The following is a 5,003-nucleotide window of genomic DNA, read 5'->3' on the forward strand; positions in this document are numbered from 1 at the left end:
GTGTGAACCCAGCAGTTCAAACCCATGTGTTCAAAGGTCCATTGTACTTGTTAAGTTATAATATTTGTTGTTGATGACATTGTTTCTCTTAGGATACCCTCTCCACAGAATCCATGATCCACTAAGGAGGGCACTGCTGAGTCCATGTGAGTGACAGCTGTCACCCATGTCTGCCTGGTCCCTGGCATGCAGTAGGCACTCAGCGTTTGTTGGATGAAATGCATGCGCCTGAGACCTTGCATGTTGACATGGACAAAAACGAAGAAAACTGGGCTCCCTGCTTACACACCAGGTACGGGCTTTGGCGTTGACTCTTGTCATACTGGGAAGCCTCGTAAGTCTGAGAAGTACAGGTTGTCCTTTAAGCTTCGGGAAGCAGCAGAGAGAAGAGACAGGCCTGACATCCAAACCTTCCATCTGCCTCAGTCCTGCCTCTGAATTCAACAGCAGACACAGGAGTCGCAGGCAAGCCAGCTGTTTCCTGCCACTTACAAAAATGGCAAATGTACCACCTCCTAGAGGTGTGGGAGACTCGTCACAGGCCCACGCGTGCTTGGCCACAGCAACCTGCAGGCTCAGTGCCGTCTCCACAGCGCCAGGCGAGGGGAGGAGGAGCTGGGGCGAAATGCTTCCAGGAAGCAGGCATCCTCATTGCGCAAGGCTTCCTTTCCCGTGAATAGACGTTTCCTTACGTAAGGCTTCTATTCAAAGAGCTGCTGTGGTCACTTTAAAAACTAGAGAGAAAAAGAAGGTGTGTGAATGCGTGGAGGCCAGCTCTGCCTCCTGAGTCCACGCTGTGTGACCTTGGGCACGACCCCCTCCCCAGGTCTCCTCAGCTACAGGAGGGAGAGAAGGTGGGGAGCTCTGCAACGGAACAAACCCGCTCTCGGGGCTCTGTGAGGACCAGACAGAGGACTACGGCAACGTCCTCACTAGGAAGGGCTGTGTGTGGGCGCCCTCTGGCCCCGAGGTGACAAGGGACAGGATCTGCTCTTTAACTGGAGGAGACGGGGTTTCGGGACAAGTGCCCGTGGGACTTCACGTTGAGGTCACTTCAGTCACTCGAAACACTAAGCATGGCTTTTAAACAACTTGCTGGTTCCCTGGATGAAACATTAACCACATTATTTCTAAATGCAGGGGTCAGACAGCTACTGCCCTGGGTGTCTTGATAGCTTTTTAAGGCTTAAATCTTGAAAACATCTGTTTCTCTCTGTTGAAGAGTCGAAAAAGCAAGAAGACAAGTGTGTTTTTGGGTTTTTTTAAAAGGCACCCCCTCCCCATGTCAGTCAAATTGCTCCACCCTGGTGAGCAGGGTGCCCTGGACCTGAACAGCTAGGCTCGCTGCTCAGGGACACGGGGAGGCAGCCTGGCTGCACCCTGAGCACCAGGAGCCAGAAACACTGCGGGGGACGGGCAGCTCAGAGGCCGGATGGTGGCAAAGCGCTCTGCAGAGCAGGGCCGGGGAAGGGCCTGTGAGGCCAGAGAATCCGGGACTGAGGTCAGGCGGCCTCTTTCCAGCACCTGCCGGGCCTGCAGGTACAAGAGTTGCACATTATCTTGTTTTGTAAGCACGAAGACGGCTGCTTTGGGGAAGAAACAAAACACTCATTACCCGGATCTGGGCTGGTTCCAAATCAATGCATGCTGCAGGGTTACCTGACCCCAGCGGCCTGTGGGCGGCAGGCCTGCCGTCATTGCCTCGGGGTAACAGCGAACGATAAAGAGGCTGCCATTGCCCATCAATAGATCAATAGCACTTCTGCTCATTGCCCAGCCGGAAGAGTCGCCCAGCACCCAAGCACCCTCCTCCTGCTCCTGACCCAGGACAGCCCGGGAGTCGACTCACGGCACCTCGGATGTCACTGCCCGGCCATGTTCATCCTTGAACCCGTGTCTCCAGAAATATTTTGGCTCTTTAGAGCCTCAGTGCTTGTTGACAACATAAAACGAGTGTGTGTCTGTAAACCCGAGTGTGCTTCGGTGTAAACAAGACCTTGTTCCTGGAGGGCTCCATGGCAACAGAAACATTTATGGTTCTACGTGTGCGCTGCTGTTGCTCTGCTTTCCTTCTCTCTCTTATCCAGCCCTGGGCTCACAGGGAAGGAGGAACAGGAGACACGGCTTTCAGTCTCCCCTCAAATGGCACCGCGGCGTTTGCGTACAGGAAGGATGAACAACGCTTACAGCACGCCTGCGTGGCCCGGGGCGCTGCCCTTCCATTCCTGACCCAGTGACCCCTGGGGCACCCGGAGCAGAGAGCCAGTCACCGAAACCCAGCAGCAATCACCACCCAAGCCAAGCCCCATCCTGGCTGCTCTAACGCCAGGACACCCAAGCACTAGTGAGTCATGAATTTGATTTCTGACTCAGCACAAGTGCCAGCCCCAAATGGAAACTGAGCGGGCTTTTCAAAACCCGTCTGTGACCCGAGGCCAGAGGTCAAGGCAAGCGTGTTCCAGCAGGGTCCTGAGGCCAGAGAGCAGGCCGGGCTCCGCACGTCCCAGGAAGGCTGCCAGTGCCTTTCGAAAGACGGATTCTTGAAGAGCTGCTAGGAAATGAGCACGTCTGAGATTTCCCTGTGATTCCTGTCAATATTAAGCAAAGTAGTTTAACCTGAAGTTGCGGACATTTTATTCCCTCAAAATGCCTCCCTGTACACGGACAGCCCTGGTTCTGCTCTCTGCATTTTCTGTGAGTTGCATGAATGATGAGACCTCCCCCAGAGGCTCCATGAAGCCAGCAGGACCTTCGGTTGTGAACGTTTAGGGTGTAACAGGCTGAATCTTCTTCCCCAGGAGAGGCGAGGTGAGGACGGAGCACCTGTGGGTCTCTCTGCCCGGACCCGGGTGTCATCAGAGCTTGCTCTCGCCCACAGCGCCTGGCCACACGCTGCCTCTGCCTGCCAGGCCCTTCCTCCCCCACCGCACCACTCCCGGTCCCGCCTCTGTGCGCCTGTTATAGGAACAGAAACCTCGCCTCGGATTTCCAGCGACAGACCTAACTTAACGCAATTTCATTTTTTCATTAAAGATGAATTCTAGCCATGTGTTTTGTGAGCTGCACTAGCCGACACTGCATGTACAAACTCCGTTTATTCGTGTCCCATGTCCTCTAAGTGCAGAATCCTGGCTTCTTGCAGCTCTTCCCGCCGAGGGGCAGAGGACACGGCCCAGAGCCCTGCCAGCTGGTCGTTCCGTGGGTCCCACACTGATGGGGTCGCTCAGTAGCTCTCTGAATCCACAGGAAACTCTCCAGGTGGCCATGGGCTGTGGATACCACTTGGGGGAAAATATCCTATCTAAGAAAGAGTGAATATGCTAATTGACCATCATGCTCTCACAAAGATGGTGGTGCCCACAGCCAATAAGAGGGGAATATGCTAATTGACTGTCCCGCCCTCAAAGATGGCAGCGCCCACAGCCACAAGATGGTGGTGCCCAGTCCCCTCAGCCCCACTGGGGTGGCAGATGCGCAGCACCTGCCGCTCCGTGCACCTGCCTCCAGAGTCCCCCAGTCTCCTCAGTCCCCCAGTCGCCCAGGGCCAGCCCAAGGTGCAGGCAAGCCTCGGATGGCTGCCCAGCTGCCCAGCTGCCCAGTGCTGCCCAAGGCTCAGGTAACCAGGGCTGGCTAAGGCTTGCACTGCTGGCAGTGGCAGCAGCAGAGGTGTGATGGGGGCATCACCTTCCCCTGATTGCCGGGTCGCCTCCTGCCCCTGATGGCTCCCAGACTGTGAGAGAGGGCAGGCTGGGCTGAGGGACCCCCCTCCAGTGCATGAATTTTCATGCACCGGGCCTCTAGTTTTACATATAAAACCAAGCATGGTTTAATTTTATGAGAATTTCTGTATTTAAAAAATGTTAGCCCAACTCTGTATCGTGACTTAGAAATCAAAAATGTGGCCATGGGGCTGGGGGCGGGAAGTCAGGGTGACCCCTGGGTCCTGGTTGCCGGGCACGGACCAGGCTTCTGAGCTGAGGACATGGTGGCTGTGGGTGTCACACGACAGGTGGCCTGCTCCTGAGCCTCCCTGTGTGTTAGTGGCTGTCCAAGGGGAGGCCAGGGGAGGCACTTCAAAATGCAGCCCTGTGCTCGCTCCGGCAGCACGTGCACTAAAATGGGAAGGATACAGAGATTAGCACGGCCCCGCGCAAGGATGACACGCAAATTCGTGAAGCGTTCCATAATTAAAAGAAAAAAAAGAATGAAGCACCGAGTGCTGAGACTAGCAGAGGTCTCTCCTGTGAGGCCGGTGCGGGAGGGGAGAGGGGTCTCGGCCTCCAGCCAGGAGCCCCGCAGCGCTCCTGCCTCCACCCACAGCACCCCCTCACCTGGCACCAGCAGCACCCTTTTGCCCCTCTGCACCCGCCTGTCTTCTTGGGGGGACCTCGTGTCGGGGGAAGCTGTCTGTCCTCAGCTGGACCCGGTTATTCCGGGGCAGTCGGGCACCCACGGGAGAGCCTGGCCGCCTGGCCCGGGACGCGCGTTCCAGGGGGTGGGCAGGCTGGAACCCGAGCCCAGCTCAGCGGCAGGGAGAGAAGGAAAACCACCGGCCATTGGCAGACGAGTGCCCCGGACACTGAGTGGGTTTCAGATGCCTGCGCTCCCAGTATTCTCCTCTCACGGGCACAAGGGAGAATGCACGAATCAACCCTAAACTGAAAAGCTCCCCCAGGAAGCACTCGGCAGGACAAAGCCCACTTAGGACACGGCGGCAGGAAAAGCTGCTCTGGTTTGATGTCCCAGGCCTGGCTTCTCTTCCGTAGGGGCTGCTCCTCGGATCTCTGTGTGGGGCGCATCTGCTCCCACGACCACAGCCATGTCCCAGGGACATTCTGGCAAAGCGCCGGCTGGATTTGGGCGGCCCCCACAGGCCCGCTCCACAGCCCAGTGCGGCTGACCCAAGAGCGTGCACTGGAGGCAGCCGGGCAGCCCAGCCGCTGGAACCTGAGGCCGCGTATAGAAGGGGCAGGGAATTCTCCCCTCCACAGAGACCAGCGCAA

General features: G+C 56.9%; 1 non-coding gene across 1 annotated transcript; it reads left to right on the forward strand.

Moving 5' to 3' along the window:
- Window positions 1–4,088: 4,088 nt before the first annotated feature.
- LOC114228166 (U6 spliceosomal RNA) lies at window positions 4,089–4,191 on the forward strand. Its single transcript, XR_003614275.2, has one exon. It is a non-coding gene; the product is annotated as a U6 spliceosomal RNA (small nuclear RNA).
- Window positions 4,192–5,003: the final 812 nt, after the last annotated feature.

Source organism: Eptesicus fuscus, chromosome 15, assembly GCF_027574615.1.
Source record: "Eptesicus fuscus isolate TK198812 chromosome 15, DD_ASM_mEF_20220401, whole genome shotgun sequence".
NCBI lineage: Eukaryota > Metazoa > Chordata > Mammalia > Chiroptera > Vespertilionidae > Eptesicus > Eptesicus fuscus.